The sequence below is a fragment of the Triticum aestivum genome, chromosome 4A, assembly GCF_018294505.1.
Source record: "Triticum aestivum cultivar Chinese Spring chromosome 4A, IWGSC CS RefSeq v2.1, whole genome shotgun sequence".
Taxonomy (NCBI): Eukaryota; Viridiplantae; Streptophyta; class Magnoliopsida; order Poales; family Poaceae; genus Triticum; species Triticum aestivum.
In genome coordinates, this window is record NC_057803.1 from 99,762,773 (window position 1) to 99,781,542 (window position 18,770).

Here is an 18,770-nt window from a genome sequence, read left to right on the forward strand (position 1 = left end):
CTTTTTAACCTAGCACAGACTCCAGGAAATTTGGCCAAAGTGTGAGGTGGGCCATATGTTAATCTGTTCGTTGTACGTAACCAGCACCTCGAATCCTTGATATATAGTAGGGTGGCATGGGCCAGAACAAGCATTCACGTCTAGGAGTATGGCACATGCCACCAGCACGACTTCCATCTGACACCATATTTCTTGGAGTCCGTGCTACAACTATCTCTTCAACCTCCTCGTTTCTCTAACTCAGTCATCGAGCGGCAGGCGGGGTGGGGTTTGCCGATAGTCGGTTTCCTCAACTGCGGTCCCACTTGTAAGGCCAACTCCAACGCACGACCCCAAACGGACCTCCGTTTTGCCTGGATTCTGTTAGTTTGGATGGGGCAATGGGGTCGTGTCCGGGCCATTTCTCGGATGCGGTGGTCGTGCGCCCAACGTGCGGACGCATCCCGGCCGCGTACATTTTTCTTTGGAAACACATATCTTTTTTTCATCATTGATTTTTGGTACATGGAAATACATCACCAAAATTTGACTAGAAAAGCAAGGCCAAAGAAAATAAGAACCACAAGAATACATTTTAGAAGATATCCAACTTCCATAACTGCTCATGTAAGTTGGATTAGTGCCTTCTCGATATATTCATTGTTGATCTGCGGAGGCTCGATCTTGCGTGCTTCTTTCTTCTTCGAGTGTAAAGAAGTAGACGTTGCTTCCTCGCATCTAGTCCCATGTCTAGACTCTATTCTATCAACAAGTGCACTAGTCTCATCTCTAGCCTCTATGCTAGCTAAAAGTGCTAGAACATCTACTAAATTGCGCTCTATCAATATATCGATGTACTCTTCTTCCCAATACCAAAACTTGCATCCATTCTACACAATAAAATTTTAAGTTAGCACAACTAGTCTAATCCAAGAGCACAACCGAAGTTAAAGTAGCACATACCCCATCGGTTGAGCACTTGATGAAAACCCATCCCGGATGTTCCGGGTTGTAGACACGCGGCGCAAGACCTTCTTTGGGCAGTCATCGCACGTAATGAGTGGCAACAGTGCACCGACTAGCTTTTGGGCCAGCACCGAGCCCGACCGACCGCCATTCATGTATCTGCCGGCGGACCACCGACAATGTAGATCCGAGCGGCTAGACGAGGAGTCAGTACCTGCATGCAGCCTTGCGGCCTTGCCAGGGCCTTTCGGCTCAATGCTCGGCCAGTCCATGGTGCAGCGCGGCCTCCCACAGTCGGGCGAGCTCAAGCCCGATTGGATCCACTCCAAATCCGGCCGCCGGGTGCGCAAAACACGTAGCCGTGGTTGGATAGCTCTGGGGAGTCGAGGCAAAGGGGGCTGAGCGAGCGCGCGTCCGAGCTGCATGCACTGGAGTTGGCCTAGCGGCATGGCAGACCAATCGTGTGGGTGTGCGAAGTGACTTCGCTCGTGTGGGGGACGGAAGCCATCCCGCGCGGGCACTAGGTCTGACAGGATGGCCTCGTCATCAGTGTGTGACCTCTATGGTAACCATCCGCTCCCCACTAGCCTCTTCGTTGACATGTGGTCCCATTCCTACATGTCAGTGAGACGACGGCGAGTCCTTTTGTACAATTTCCGAACGAATGTCTATGTAGGTCGGGGGGGCGCCTCTTCGTGTACCATGGCAACCGTCCACCGACTCTTCGCCTTTCCGTCTCGATTTGGAACTGTTGTCGCACGCTCTTCCTCCCTCCTCCATTTGCCTTTACCCTTCCTTCTGCCATTATTCGATCGTCTTCGCGATGGAGGGAACAGGCCAGAAACGACCCTGTTATTCTTGCCGCAATCTGAATGATGACGTGGTGGAGGAACTCATTGATCGGTGCAACGTCATCACATTACAAAGAACCCAAGGGTCCAAGAGCGGTTTGATCTCCCCTATCTTCTTCACCGTGACCCTGCTCACTAGCGCGTGGACAATGGAGGCCTCGCCTTGTGCAAGTTGGTGCCGCTTGATAATGATACGTGTGATGTTAAGATTCCATCGCTTGAGGGTAAGGCTTGGGCAGGCACAAATGGAGATTGGGTTGTTTATATTGGGTCCAACTACGAGTAGGAACTTGTGAATGTGTACACTCGTCACCGAGTTCCACTTCAAAAAATCTTGGACTGCCCAGAGATTGAGCACACCGGTTATCTACGTATGTTCAACTACGGTCATGGTGATTGTCATCTACAGAAAATAGCAATTTGTCAAGTTCCTGATCGCTCTTGGGATTTAATCGACTATGGAGTTGTTGCTATCTTCGACAAGCTTGTTGCCTTCCTTCATAGTTTGACTGGATGGATATTGCTCAAAAATCAGTTTCTATACACGGATGAGTACTGTGATGCAATTCAATACGAGGGTCTTGTGTTTGCTGGCACCACTCGTGGCACTGTTTTTGCATGGAATCCTTATGCTTTCGGTATGTTTGTCTTTCACCGTAATTATAATTGTTTCATCCACATGCATGTGGGTTAGCTAGTTTCCCTTTACTAATTAACCATCTTGTGTTTCCAAGGTCCTGTGAACATTCCATTACCTATACTTGAAAAAAATTATAACCAAGGGGGAGATGACGATGATGATGATCATGAACATGAGGACCCATATACTCAGTGGTGTCTGGCAACTTATTCCGATGGATCACCTCTTCTTGTCTATATATAGGGCACCGCTGATGTGACTAAGGAAGCAGGTGTTGTCTCCCATGGTCGCACTCTCCAGACCTATTCCAACATCCTTTGCAGGGTATTCGGGGTGGATACTACTTTGCTAGCACCAACACCTTCTCCCTGGTTTAGTATTAATACTCTTGGAGGAAACTCGCTTTTCCTTGGACAAAACTATCCAATCATGGTGAAAGGTGATCCAGCTATTGTTGGCACAGCGTTACTACCATTTAGAGAAGCAACTCTATCTATACCTCGGACATTTCTATGCTTCCCTACCATGGTGATACATCTCCGTCGTATCTATAATTTTTTATTGTTCCATGCCAATATTCTACAACTTTTATATACTTTTGGCAACTTTTTATACTATTTTTGGGGACTAACATATTGATCCAGTGCCCAGTGTCAGTTCCTATTTGTTGCATGTTTTTTGTTTCGCAGAAAATCCATATCAAACTGCGTCCAAACAGGATAAAAACTGACGAAGATTTTTTTTGGAATATATGTGAATTTTGGGAAGTGAAATCAACGCGAGACGATGCTCGAGGGGCCCACGAGGCAGGGGGAAGGCGCGCCCCTGACCCTCGTGGCCACCCCGTAAGGAGGTTGGCTTTTGCCGCAAAAAGCTAATATCCGGATAGAGATCATGTTAAAATTTCAGCCCAATCGGAGTTACGGATCTCCGGGAATATAAGAAACGGTGAAAGGGCAGAATCCTAGAACGCAGAAACAGATAGAGACAGAGAGACAGATCCAATCTCGAAGGGGCTCTTGCCCCTCCCATGCCATGGAGGCCATGGACCAGAGAGGAAACCCTTGTCTCATCTAGGGATAAGGTCAAATAAGAAGAAAAAGAAGGGGGGCTCTCTCCCACTACTAGGAAAAACCTTACCAGTAGCGTGGGTTTTTGGACTACCAATAGCATAGGTTCCCACGCTATTGATATGATGCTACAGCTATTTTTTAGCAGTAGCATGTGTTTTACCCCACGCTACTGCTAAACAGACATACCAGTAGCGCTGTTGCCCCACGCTACTAGTATTCCACACCCACGCTACTAGTAAAGGAATAGTAGTAGCGCTTCTATGATACACCCACGCTACTAGTAACGAATTAGGATTTAAAAAAATAAAAGTCTACCTATTTCAGTTTAGACATGCATTTCACAATACGTACATGTTATGCATACAATTAATCATCAATCATACATATCTGATGTAGATAATTAACACTCGCACATGCACACATGCACACACGCGCACGCGCACACACAATATATGCCATGCGTCTATGTCGTCGGTGTCGGCGCCTCCACAAGGCCGTGTTGATGGTTTTGATGTCGTCGTCGTTGCTGCCGCCGCAGCACCATGACGTTGTCGTCGTCTTCATCGTCGTCGTAGCCCTGTGTCGATGCTGATGTCGTCGTCATCATCGTCGCCGCAGCCCCATGTCGATATCGTCTTCGTCGCCGCCATAGCTTCATGTCCATGTGTTCCCTACTAGGAACTCACGAATCCTGGAATTAAATAGTGAACTTAGACCACTAGTAGGAACTCAAAAGAACCTGGAGCATTAGTACAATATAACAGTAACCTGTAGAGCACTAAGTAACAATAGCAGAAACAAAAGCATATAGCAGCAGCATAGTATATATGAATTATAAGCAGTACCTAACAGACCAATACTAGAAATTAGGGAAAACCCAACTTAAGAAGGATACATTGCTAGGCATGACCAAATCTTATTATAGATTCTGAATCCAAGATTTTGAGGCAAATTGCAACAAGCAAAGTTTGTGCACCAAGTAGGAGTAATTCCCAGGTCATTCGCAAGCAAGCAAGCAAGAAGGCATAGTGTTTAGGATACCTATTTATTTTTATAAGATCAGTGCTTTAGCCTGCTACACTAGAAGCAATACCAACTGCTACTTTCTACTCTCCTCATCCGTGAGAGGAATAAGTAAATCAAACACTCATACACGTTCAACACCACCCTCCACGATCCAAGTAGTTATCAATTAAACAGGGAAAACACTAATAAATATTTCTTTTACACCACATGGAAAACTGAAATGCATCAGCCACAATGTGTGTCATACTGCCGAGCATGGCTAGTAATAACTATGGCAACAAAACAAGGCTGTCCATGGAATTTTAGACATAACAACACTTAGAGCTCTCGCCTGCTGAGCTAGACCGCGGTGCTCCTAAACCTAAAAGGCGCATCTGCACTCTAACAGCAGTGTTAGATAACTTATCAGAATCTGATGACTGGGAGCAATGGCAACACAAAACTATCAAAGAAAACTGCCTGCAAACATGTATCCATATTTATGGAGCAGAGTTGATGCATCAATGTAGATGTAGCGTACCAAATCCATGGAATATGAACCAAAATAGCATAATCTAGATTCGAAATCTGACCAGTAAGCAAGAAAGAGGAACCAAGAGCGCCGCTGAACTGATTTTGTTGCTTGGAGAGCCAAGTCATTAAGGACAAGGAGCCTCAGACCAGCATCATGGGCTTGGTTAAGATCAAGGAGCAACTGTTCTTATCAGTAGAGTTTAGAAGAGGAGGAAAGAAAGGAAGAGAGAAAAGCTAAGACCAAGAGAGCATCTATTCTAAACTGAACCAGGTAAAGCAATATAAGTATCTATAAATAAAGGGCTATATCCTTTAAACCAATGATACTGTTAATTACTAAGCATTTAAAAGCAACAGCTGATATAACTAAAGCAATAAAAGAAGTGTCACCACATGCAACTACCAGGACTATGTGATGTGCAATATACAACTAAACCACTAAAAGATGATGTACTAAACAAAACAAGAAATACCAGTACATGGTATTTAAATATAAACTAATATGTATTAAACACAGATACCAGCTTGAAGAGTAACAAGTGACCAACACGAATATAAGCATGTAATTATACTTGCAGCAAGAGAAACTGAAATAAAAGGAACATTTAAATAACAAGAACTACAACCAGAACTAGACCATGACCACAAGTTGATCACAGAGTTACAGTAGCATCAATTCCACGGGAACACATCTATATGCATGGTAGGTTAATGGTTTAACTGTCAATTAAGGATACAATGCTAGTATATCAAACAAGTGCACATAGGACCACCAGCAGCACCAAATCCCCAATGACCAGTCCATAGGCATGAACTAGAACTAGAGTATGGACTAGTGGATCAACAGGAGCATTAGCACATCAACAAATCTAGGCCCAAATATGAACCCTAAACAGTAACCAACTACCCCAACTAATTTCAGTAAAGCACAAATCAAGTAGCAGACCATAGCCATCAATCCAAGCGTCCTCAAAAACCTATGTCATATTACCAGTACACGAATAGGACCAAAATCACCACGGCCATGGTCTAGGCAGTAGAGGCAGCAGTAGGGCAGAGAAGGAGAAGCTCACCGTGAAGGGGTTATAGCCGAGGCCGTGCATCGCCACCGCGCGGTTGCGGTGTGGTCAACTCACCGCCGTCACACGGCGGCAGGAGGCAAGGTACACGAATCCGTGGAGAGGCAGGCGACCGCCGCATCGCCAGCGACCACTGGGCTGCATTAGTGACGCATGCGAAACCTAGGCACAGCCAGGAGGCGAGTCACACCAGAGCAAGGCACCGGAACCACCCCGGCGACCTAGCCCCGCAAGCACCGAAACCCTTGCGAGGTTTGACTGAAGCGAGCGACCACACGAGGCAGGGGAAAGAAGATCGAAGAGGTGGACCAGGTAGAGGCCGGTGAGGGGGAGCCGTGGGTATGCTGGACGGCGCCAGAGCTCGCCGGAGTTGGCAAGGGAGGCCGGCGGCAGGGGCGGCGATTTGGGGATCGCGTGGGGGAGAGAGAGAGGTGAGGAAGTCAGGCCCGTGGATGTATATCCACAGCTGTAGCGCAGGGAGACAAAGAGCGTTAGTGCTATTGATCTAGTTGTAGCGCTGCGTAGGTTCCAAGCGTTGGTAGTATCTCTTGACCTGGCCGTGTGGTGTGGCACATTTAACAGTAGTGATGTCCACCCTAACCAACGCTGCTGCTAAATTGTACCAGTAGCGCGCTACTGGTACTTACACTACTAGAGAAAACCCTATACACAGAATCTTAGCAGCAGCGCGGCTCAAAAGGAGTGTTGCTGCTAATTAGCAGTAGCGCGAACCCTATACACAGAATCTTAGCAGCTGCGCGGCTCAAAAGGAGTGTTGCTGCTAATTAGCAGTAGCGCGGGTGTGGAAACCCCGCTACTGACAAGTGCTTAGCAGTAGCGCGCTCGGCATAACCCGCGCTGCTAGAAATATCGACCGATAGTGCCCACCCAACTCCATTTAGCAGCAGCGTGGTGCCGCCAGCCGCGCTACTGCTATAGCTGTAGCAGTAGCGCGGTTTTTCTGAGGTCGCTGCTGCTAATTTTCAAATCGGGCACACTTTTGGTCCCGGTTAGCAGTAGCGCTTGTACCGAAAGCGCGCTGCTGCCACTTCCTTAGCAGCAGCGTGTTTTACCTACCGCGCTACTGCTAATCCGCACACACCACCTTTTCCCCACCCGTCCTCCCCCTCCCACAAATCCCTCCTCTCTTCCACCACTCCCTCCTCTCTCTCTCTCCATACGTTCTCAAATTGACCTCTTGCCCATGCGTCCCTCCTCCTCCATGGCACCGAAAGAGGGCGCCGCCTCGCGCCACCGGCGTCTAGGAGCTCGCTGGTCTACCACTAGCGTCTAGGAGGCCGCCGCCTCGCGCCACCACGCCAGAGACCTAACCACCGGTGACCAGCCCCGCTACTCCCTCCATCCCCTTCCTCTCTCCCTCGGTTTTCTCTCTCTCTCTCCCTCCTTATAGTTTGACTCACAATCCCATGTCCATGCCCGTGCAGGTAGTCGCTGTCACACCCTACATTTTGTAACATTTCATTTGCATTAATAAAGCATGAAAAATTTGGACCAACAAAAACTTTTGCATTAATTGGCTTTTTATTTTGGAGTTGGGTTTCTCTCTGTGATTTTCAAGTGCTCTTCAAAGTCAACTACTCCACCTTCTGTACTTCATCTCCCTGCTCCAAACTTCTGCCCAATGATCATGCCATGTGTATAGTGCAATATAGTATTTTCTTACAAAAATAATTTGGCCAAATAGTATTTTCAAAAATTAGTTTTCCAAAAACCCCTGAATTGAGGTTTGCACTACAAGTACTTGATTTGGGGTATGAAAAATATTTCAAAGAGTATATTTGAAACCTATTAGATATAGGATTCCCATAAACCACAAAAATATAATTTTAAAAGTTATTTTCCTATTTTATTTAAAAGCTTTTTCTTAAGGACAGAAATGGTCTTTAATAGGGAAAATTATTTTATTGTTTCAAAAATATTTGACAAAAATCAGGGAAACTCGGTGGACATATATATTCCATATATAAGAGTTTCAACACATGGTCATGTTCAAAATATTGGACAAAACCTCCCAAAACCATTTATGCCATTTCAAGGATTTGAAATATTTCTACAGGAAATATTTTCATATAAATCCAAGGAAAATCCAGCAAGTCAAAAATGCATATTGTGATCACCTTGCAAAGCCTCATGTCAATTAAGGTCATTTTGGTTCACCAAAATGCCCCAAAACCCTCTCTGACCAGAATCAAATTTGAACAAGTTTGTACTATCAACTTTCTCTCCCTGACCCCAACTTTTGTGAGCATGTTCACATGACCAAATGAGGACACTACACCAAGTGGTGCATCAAGGGGAAGTGATTTGCTCAACTAGATCTACACAAGTTCATTTCTGTTAATTTCTAGGGTTTACAAAAGTTGCATTGGCAACTTTGCCCAAATAAGCTCCAAATTGGTGGAAGGCCCTAAATATATGTGTCATTTCACCCTATGGAGTCTCATGGCAGTTGGAAATCATCTGCTGGCCCAAACCATTATCAAACACCTTCTGCCACTTTTCAAAAATCACCATTTTGACCACTAACACTATTCTCCTTGAGCTCAACTTTTTTCCGCAGCTCCTCCTAGTCCTCTCCTACCTCCAGTAACTCTTCCCTGGCCTCAGCTCAATGACTGAAGAGTGAAACATCCCCATTTACCCTTCTGGACAGCAGCATTCTTCTCCTTTCTCACCTCCCTCTTCACCCCAGTGGTCACCCAGGGCATCCAATGCCCCTCCCCCATTCTTTACTCCCCCCTAGAGCCACCAGAAACCTTTGGCCGTGCCCACACTGCATAGAAAATGGCCATGCCGGCCATTTGGGCGCTCTGGAGCGTGCTACAGTGCGCTCCCGCACTGTAACCGCCCCCTTCCAACCGCCCCCGGCCACCTCGGGCCTCCCTAGCGCGCCCAACGAGACGCCTCAACGTCTGCAACACGGTAGCTGGTCGGCCCCCTCCTCCTTCTCCCGCCTGTGGCCTCCCTCGCATGCGCGCCGGCCGCCTGCAAGCTCCAATGCACGGCCTCACACGCGTGAGCTCTCTGGAGCCTTCCCCGCTCCTTCCCTTCCCTCCTCTGGACATGGACCTGATCCACGAACGGTCTGGACTCGTTCACGAGTGCCCTCACGGCCTCTGGCCTCGCCCGTGACCTCGCCGGTGCACGAGTAGCATCCGCCTCCTCCTCACACCCCCAAGAGCACGCCCCGGGCCGCTCCAGTAGCATCCGCCTCCTCCTCACACCCCCAAGAGCACGCCCACACCACCCAAACGTCCTCAAGGGGCTTCTGTGCTCGGGATGGACCAGAGCTCCACCGCCTCGGGTCGCCGTCGATCCAGAGGTATACGCCTTCTCCTCTACCGCTCTCACTCGATCTAGAACCGTGGGAGCCCACTGACCATTTCCCCTTGTTTCCCTCTCTTTAGCTGCCGAAAACGGCCAGAACCGCCGCCACCCGAAGCAATTCTGCCGTGCCTCCTCGTCGCCGGCGAACCAGGCCACCCCAGCGACCAACTCCACCTCCAACCGAACGGCGGCTCCTCCCTGAGCACAAAGGTACCACCCACGCATCCTCCCGTGCCCTATATCGCCACCGGCGAGCTCGCCGTCGCCTCTGGACGGAGATAGACGACGACGGCCGTGGGCCCTGTCCGTCAGCCTCACGCCCTGACGGGTAGGACCCACCTGTCGTGTTTAAAAATGCACGCGCGCGCACTGGTTCTCCATCGGTCGAAGGCGTACTTCGCCTTGCGTGGGCTGATTTGCCTCTGGGCCTACTGCACTGTGGCCTTTTTGGCCCAGTGGCATAGTGCCACTTTTCTTTTTCTTTTTCTGTCTGTTTTATAAAAAATCCACAGGATAAAACATTTATCCAAATGGAATAATTCCAACTCCTAAAATCTTAGAATAATCCCACCTATTTATTGATGTAACTTTCATACACATCCATTACACTTTTCTGCACTGTTCAAATTTAAATTCAAATTTGAACAATAAGATCTCTGTTTGAAAATCCACTACTCTGTTCCCCTAACTCCAAATCCAAAACTAGGAATTTTCCCTTCTTAGTTTTCAACCTAGTATTTAACAAAAATAAGTTGACATTTTTCTGAGCACTTTGGTTTTTCTATTTTATTATTGCCTTATTTTTCTCGTTATTATTTTGCGACGATAGATTGCGTTGCTGACGAAGGAGTTGGACCAGAAGACTTTGAAGACCCAGAAGACTTTGTTGAGCCAGGCAAGTAGCCCTTAGACCATGTCTATGAAACCCTTTTTTTATGCATAACATATAGCACCATATTGTTGTTGCAACGGAATCATGATGAGGTGGAACCACTTTGATGGTTTGCCTCCGTTACTTCCTCGTTGGTACTTGCATTGTGCATGACCCTACCTCCTTATGAGGGTTATGCCGACGGGAGTAGATAGGATGCTAAAGTAGTTGCTACGCAAAAAGGGATGGGAATATGCATGGTGATGGATACAAAGTATTTTCAAAGGACTTTTCGAAAACACCGTCGGGTGCCTCTTATGCCCGAGGGAGATAATGAGATAGGTAACCGCTTGATGACGAAGTGGTGTACCAAGGCAAGTGTGTGTGTTGCTTTCAAAAACGGATTGGTTTAAGTTGCGACCGTTATTCCAACCTTACATGCGCAACCAATCTACCCTTATATGGGAAAGGGCATTATTGATTACCTAGGCTGATACTAGCTTGGAGCCCGCATTACTAGTGACGGGGGATAGTTGGTGCTCTCTCTCGGGACGGGGTCGTGCCAGGTAGCGCGGCCAAGAACATTTTTATGGGGCACCGGACACACCGTTGGTACCCCGTGCCAGTGGTATGTGATGAATATGGAAGCAAGGCTCCACAATTTTAAGTTGTGAAATGTTGGGCATGGGGGTTACTACCAATCGAGTGGACTCCATGTTAGTGTCGTCTAGGGAAAGATAGTGATCGGGTGCTTACCCCGGGTACTTGAGGGACCGCGGGTCGTGGATGACACGGAAGTTCCCCAGATCTTGTGGGTAAAGTGTGCAACCTCTGTAGAGTGTAAAACTATTCGAATAGCCATGTCCACGGTCAAGGACAGTTGGGTAACCGCTCTTGGGCTACGTCCACATGTTTACAAACCAGTGTGTGTGTGTTCGGATAAGTGGGAAGAACTACTTGGGTCAAGTCAAAGGACATGACATGATTGAGTTGGGTTGATGCCCACTCTATTTATGTTGATATCTGTAACCTGTCCTCATGGTTACTTGAATTCTCCTGATGCATGTCTTACAAGTTGTCGAACATGTCATTACACTCAAAACTAGCTTTTTGCAAAAATTTACCTATATCATGCATTGTTGTATCTTGAGCCAAAACATGGGTTGCTTGCGAGTACATTCAAAGTACTCATTGGCTTGCCACTGGTTATTTAATTGGCCAGGCATGGAAGAACAGGAGTTCGAAGAAGAGTTCTTTGGAGACGAACATGCGAACTAGGATGTTTCCCAGACAGAATGCCTGTAGGGTTAAGGCAGATGGCATGGGTTCTACTTATCAATGAAGATTTCCGCTGCTTAAGTTTATTTGGTATTCAGCCCTTGTAGCTTTATCCATGTAAGGCTTGACCATAATGGTCATAATTTGTGTAAGACGATATGTGTGGATGTAAGACTCTTGTTATTCAGCTTCCGTGTCTTCAGTGAGCATTGATCTCTGGGATCACTGTACACATGCATTCGGTGATCACGACTTATGAGTCGGGATCCCTACAGAGCTGGTATCAGAGCCATCCTAACCGTAGGAAGCCTAAGTTAGCATGGGCGTTAGGTAGGTTAAAACCCTCTTTGCAAAAACCCTCTATACTCCTCTTCTTTTCTAAGCTTACCAAACCCAAGATATAATTCCATATTGACCTCTCCCATTCCACCTTTGTAGATGGCTACCATACCCGAAGACTTCCTGACCACCGGATTTCCCGTGCTTCTCGAGGATAGCCTCAAGAAGTGCCAGTTTTACCGAGCCCCCATTTTCACCTACCATGAGCATTGGAACAGAGACGGAGTATCATGTGGAAGTGATCGTGAAGGCTAATGACTCTCCAACAAGCTGGTTCTTCGAGGGACCCCAGATGGCAACACTGGTTCTTGCCGTCGAGACGGCAACCCTCAAGGCACTCACCCGCCTCCGAGACCTTCTTCCAGAGATGGCAGACAAGTTGGCAACCCGCTTCTTACCTTATCGGAAGGAAGGTGAGGATGAGAGCAGTGCACCAGCTCCACCATTAGAAGAAGGACTTCCACTCCGATTCCAGACCTACTTCAGCCTTTGTGCCGATAGTTTGGCACAACACTTGGCCTCGAAATCAATGGAGCTCCGAAAGGAACTTCATGAGACCAAGGCACTTCTTCTCCAAGCACAAGGGAAGATGGATAGGATCAAGAAGGAAGGTGCTCCCCTGGACAGCCCGCAATCGCATACCGAGGTGGAAGACCCCCAAAGGATGGGGAACCACCACATCAGCACCGCATGAGCGCAAGGGATTACCGCAAGCTCTTCACACCACCGTCAAAGAAACGCCGTGTTGAGCTCCTCCACTCCCCCACCCCTTCGAGCAATGAAGGAAGTCAGGCTACAGATGACGAGGAGGAAGACCCAGAAGAGCCAGACTACGCGACCGAGCATTCCACCACTTATGCATCATTCGCAACCCGGATATGCCCGTTAGTAACCCCTATGGTAGGATAGGTCATGTACCCCTATGCGAAGTCGAGTCCTTGTAATGGTTCATATGAAACCATGTAGTGTTGTGTTTGCTTTTGATGTGTTTGATGGACGTCGTGCTTTCCTTCGGGAACTTGTAAGCGACTACATCACCCATTTGGATTTTAATGTATGTGTTTGGCCTTTTGGCCCTTGTATGAAAACAATTAGTGTCATACCAACCCCCTTACTAGGCATCCCATCTATATTGCCTCCCCTCATCTTTCCCAATCATGAGACCTTGACCGCTCCAATAGGATGCCTGTTGTAACACGTACTGGTACCTCTACCCAGCAGCACGAAGCCGGAGCAGGAGCCAGTCAGGACCAAACCCAAGGACAAGCTCCACCACCGCCACCACCTCCAAACATGGACATGGCTCAGCTTCTCCAAGCCTTCCGAGAGGAACGCCAAGCCAACACTAAAGCCATCCAGATGATTGCTCAAGCTGTCAATCACCAGCCGGCAGGAAACGGCAATGGACGTTCCACGTTGGCGGAGTTCAAGAAGCATGCACCACCCACCTTCATCGAGACTGATGAACCCCTGGATGCAGACGACTGGGTCTGCACCATTGAGGATCTGCTGGAACTAGTCAGATGCACTGAGGACCGTGAGAAGGTGGCGTATCCTGCTCACTGCCTCGGGGGAACTGGTAGAGCTTGGTGGGATGGATTCAAGGCCATGCATGCTGAGCAAAACATCACTTGGAATGACTTCAAGGCAGAATTCCGCAAGGCCCACATTCCTTCCGGAATCATGGCCATCAAGAAGCGTGAATTCTGGGCCCTGAAGCAAGGTAGTAGCACTGTCAAGGAGTACATGCAGAAGTTCAGTGTTCTCTCAAGGTATGCTCCTGAGGATGTTAGCACTGATGCTACCAAAAGGGAGCGCTTCATGGAAGGCCTTAACCAGACTCTGCAGTACTCACTTGTTGTGCGTGACTGCCCAACCTTTCCTGATCTGGTGAACAAGGCACTCATGCTTGAGGACAAGCGACGTGCTTTGGACGATACTCGTAAGCGCAAGATGATCAGCAAGGGTAGCTCTAGCAACCAGAAGCCTCGCCCATGGCAGCTAGCCCCGGTCAAGCCAACCTATCAGCAGCCAAGAGCCCCTGCACCTCGCACGAACTATCAGCCTCAGCAGTATGCCAACCCCAGGCCAGCTTTCAACAACCCCAATAACAATGCCGGCAAAAGCAGCAACCCCAATCAAGTCACTTGCTTCGGATGTGGTCAGCCAGGACACTACTCCAAGAATTGCCCCAACAAGAAGCCCGACGCCCCGCGCCCCAATGCGCAGAACCCAGGGCAAGGCCGTGGAATGCCACCAAGGAACCAAGATCCCCGCAACCCACCCAACAACGGCAAGGGTCATGTGAATCATGTCACTGCAGAAGAAGCCCAGGAAGACCCGGACATCATGCTGGGTACGTTCCTTGTTAACTCAGTACCTGCAACTGTCTTGTTTGATTCTGGAGCCACGCATTCATTTGTCACCCAAGAGTTTGCATTAAAAAGTGGCATGACCCCTACACCCCTGAATAACCCTATGGTGGTACAAACCCCCGGAGCAAAGATGAGAGCCAAGGTAGGCTGTAAGGGAGTTGGAATTGTCATTAATGGGGTAGACTTCCTAGCGGACCTTATCGTCTTAAGATCACAAGGCTTAGATGTGATCTTAGGAATGAATTGGCTCATCAAGCACCAAGGCTTGTTAGATTGCGCCAACCGGACCGTCACTGTGACCAATGACCAAGGAGTCGAAGTTAAATTTGCCTCCAACCCCTCCTCTGCTCAAGCCAACCAAGTCAGCTGTCTGACTGAAGTTGGATTGGAACAAGTGCCGGTAGTATGCGAATACCCCGATGTCTTTCCTAATGAGCTACCGGGAATGCCTCCTGACCGAGACATTGAGTTCATCATCGAGCTCATACCCGGAGCAGGACCCATCTATAAGAAGCCTTATAGAATGGGATCGGAAGAGTTAGCAGGGTTGAAGAAGCAACTGGAAGAGCAGTTGAGGAAGGGATTTATCCGCCCAAGTGCCTCCCCTTGGGGATCACCTGTTCTGTTTGTGGCAAAGAAGGACGGTACTATCCTCTTATGCATTGACTACCGCTCCCTCAATGAAGTTACAATCAAGAACAAGTATCCACTTCCCAAGATTGAACATCTGTTTGATCAAATCAATGGGGCCAAGGTGTTCTCCAAGATCGACCTCAGATCTGGGTACTACCAGCTGAAAATCAGACCCCAAGATATTCCAAAGATGGCATTTGTAACCAGATATGGCTTGTATGAGTGCACGGTCATGTCCTTTGGACTGACCAATGCCCCAGCTTACTTCATGTATCTCATGAATAAGGTCTTCATGGAATATTTGGACAAGTTTGTCATTGTGTTCATTGATGACATTCTTGTCTTCTCGAAGACGGAAGTAGAGCACGAGCAACACTTGAGGATGGTCCTAGACAAGCTTCGAGAGCACCAACTGTATGCCAAGTTCAGCAAGTGCGAATTTTGGCTGCATGAAGTTGGATTCTTGGGTCATGTTTTGACCGAATAAGGATTGTCGGTCGATCCCGCTAAGATTGAAGCCGTGACTAAATGGCAATCCCCAAGCAATGTGAAGGAAGTCAGAAGCTTCCTCGGACTCGCAGGATATTACCACAAGTTCGTTGAAGGATTCTCAAGCATTGCCCGACCCATGACCCAGCTCTTGAAGAAGGACAAGAAGTTTGAATGGACGCCGAAGTGCGAAGAAAGCTTCCAGGAGCTGAAGAAGAGACTGACCACCGCCCCAGTTCTGGCCACACCAGATATACACAAGGAATTTGTGATATATTGTGATGCGTCAAGAACCGGACTGGGAGGTGTCCTGATGCAAGAGGGCCGAGTCGTAGCTTACCTTTCAAGGCAACTACGGCCTCATGAAGAGAACTATGCTACTCATGATCTTGAATTAGCAGCAGTGGTCCATGCCCTGAAGACATGGCGACATTACCTCCTAGGGAAGCAGTGTGAGATATACACGGATCACAAAAGTCTGAAGTATATTTTCACTCAGAAGGAATTGAACATGAGGTAGAGAAGGTGGCTAGAGTTGATCAAGGATTATGACGTCAGTGTTCAATACCACCCTGGGAAGGCTAATGTGGTAGCAGATGCATTAAGCAGGAAGGCTTGTTCCTTGAATGCTATGCTTAAGGAAAGGCTACCCGCCTTGTATGAAGAACTTGAAAGCTTCGGGTTGAAACTGGTTGCACCAGGATTCTTGGCCAACCTCGAAGTTAGGCCTACCCTGATGGATGATGTTAAGGAAGCTCAGAAGGGACACGAGAGTATTGAAGGCATTAAGAGGAAGATCAAGGCAGGCAAGGCCCCAGGATTCTCAGAGGATGAGCAAGGAATTGTGTGGTTTGGGAATCGCATTTGCGTACCCAATAAGATGGAGCTCAAGAATTTGATCTTGCAAGAAGCTCATGACACCCCATATTCCATCCACCCCGGAGGAACCAAGATGTATCTAGACCTAAAGGAGAGATTCAGGTGGCATGGCATGAAGAGAGAGATAGCCACTTTCGTCGCTAAGTGTGACATATGCCAAAGGGTCAAAGCTGAACATCAGCGACCCGCTGGATTGTTACAGCCTCTCAAGGTGCCTGAATGGAAATGGGATAAAGTCAGAATGGACTTCATCACTGGGTTACCCAGGTCAAATAAGGGACATGACTCCATCTGCGTCATAGTCGACCATTTGACCAAAGTAGCCCATTTCATTCCTGTCAAAACGACTTACAAGGGAAACCAGCTAGCCAGCCTCTACATCAACAGAATCGTAAGCCTTCATGGTGTTCCCAAGGAGATTGTGTCAGATCAAGGAACCCAGTTTACCTCAAGGTTCTGGAAGAAGTTCCAAGAGGCCATGGGGACCAAGTTGTCCTTCAGCACTGCTTTCCACCCACAGACCGGAGGTCAGACAGAACGAGTGAATCAGATACTCGAAGACATGCTCCAAGCCTGTGTCTTAGCGTATGGAGCTAGGTGGGAAGATTTCCACCATTTTGCCGAGTTCTCCTACAACAACAGTTATCAGTCAAGCCTCCAGATGGCACCATTTGAGGTGTTGTACGGACGCAAGTGTCGCACACCCCTCAATTGGTCAGAGACCGGAGAAGGACTAGTCTTTGGGCCCGATATCCTCCGTGAAGCAGAAGAACAAGTCCAGCTTGTCAGAGAGCGTTTGGAGACTGCCAAGTCAAGGCAGAAGAGCTACGCTGACTCACGCCGTAGAGACATGATCCTCCGAGTTGGAGACCATGTCTATCTCCAGGTCACACCTCTCAAGGGAACCCAGTGCTTCCATGTCAAAGGAAAACTCGCACCAAGATACATCGGCCCCTTCAAGATCACTGAACCGCGAGGAGAAGTGGCTTACCAGTTGGAACTGCCACCTGAACTATCCGATGTGCACAACGTATTCCACGTGTCACAACTCAGGAAGTGTCTCCAGGTTCCAGACAAGCCTAATCTTTACAAGGATGTCGATCACCAAGCCATTGACCTTCAGCCCGATTTGACCTACCGCGAGAGACCCATCTGCATTTTGGACGAGGCTAAACGACGCACTCAAAGCCGCACCATCAAGTACTTCAAGGTCCAGTGGAGAAACCACACTGAAGCATAAGCAACCTGGGAACGAGAAGACTACCTTAGATCCGAGTTTCCTTATCTCTTTAAAGCCTAGTTTAGGAATCTCGGGGACGAGATTCTTGTAAGGGGGTAGGTCTATCACACTCTGTATTTTGTAACATTTCATTTGCATTAATAAAGCATGAAAATTTTGGACCAACAAAAACTTTTGCATTAATTGGCTTTTTATTTTGGAGTTGGTTTTCTCTCTATGATTTTCAAGTGCTCTTTAAAGTCAACTACTCCACCTTCTGTACTTCATCTCCCTGCTCCAAACTTCTGCCCAATGATTATGCCATGTGTATAGTGCAATATAGTATTTTCTTACAAAAATAATTTGGCCAAATAGTATTTACAAAAATTAGTTTTCCAAAAACCCCTGAATCGAGGTTTGTACTACAAGTACTTGATTTTGGGGTATGAAAAATATTTCAAAGAGTATATTTGAAACCTATTAGATATAGGATTCCCATAAACCACAAAAATATAATTTTAAATTTTATTTTCCTATTTTATTTAAAAGCTTTTTCTTAAGGCCAGAAATGGTCTTTAATAGGGAAAAATTATTTTATTGTTTCAAAAATATTTGACAAAAATAAGGGAAACTCAGTGGACATATATCTTCCATATATAAGAGTTTCAACACATGGTCATGTTCAAAATATTGGACAAAACCTCCCAAAACCATTTCTGCCATTTCAAGGATTTGAAATATTTCTACAAGAAATATTTTCATATAAATCCAAGGAAAATCCACCAAGTCACAAATGAATATTGTTATCACCTTGCAAAGCCTCATGTTAGTTAAGGTCATTTTGGTTCACCAAAATGCCCCAAAACCCTCTCTGACCAGAATCAAATTTGAACAAGTTTGTACTATCAACTTTCTTTCCTTGACCCCAACTTTTGTGAGCATGTTCACATGACCAAATGAGGCCACTACACCAAGTGGTGCATCAAGGGGAAGTGATTTTCTCAACTAGATCTACACAAGTTCATTTCTGCTAATTTCTAGGGTTTACAAAAGTTGCATTGGCAACTTTGCCCAAATAAGCTCCAAATTGGTGGAAGGCCCTATATATATGTGTCATTTCATCCTGTGGAGTTTCATGGCAGTTGGAAATCATCTGCTGCCCCAAACCATTATCAAACACCTTCTGCCACTTTTCAAAAATCACCATTTTGA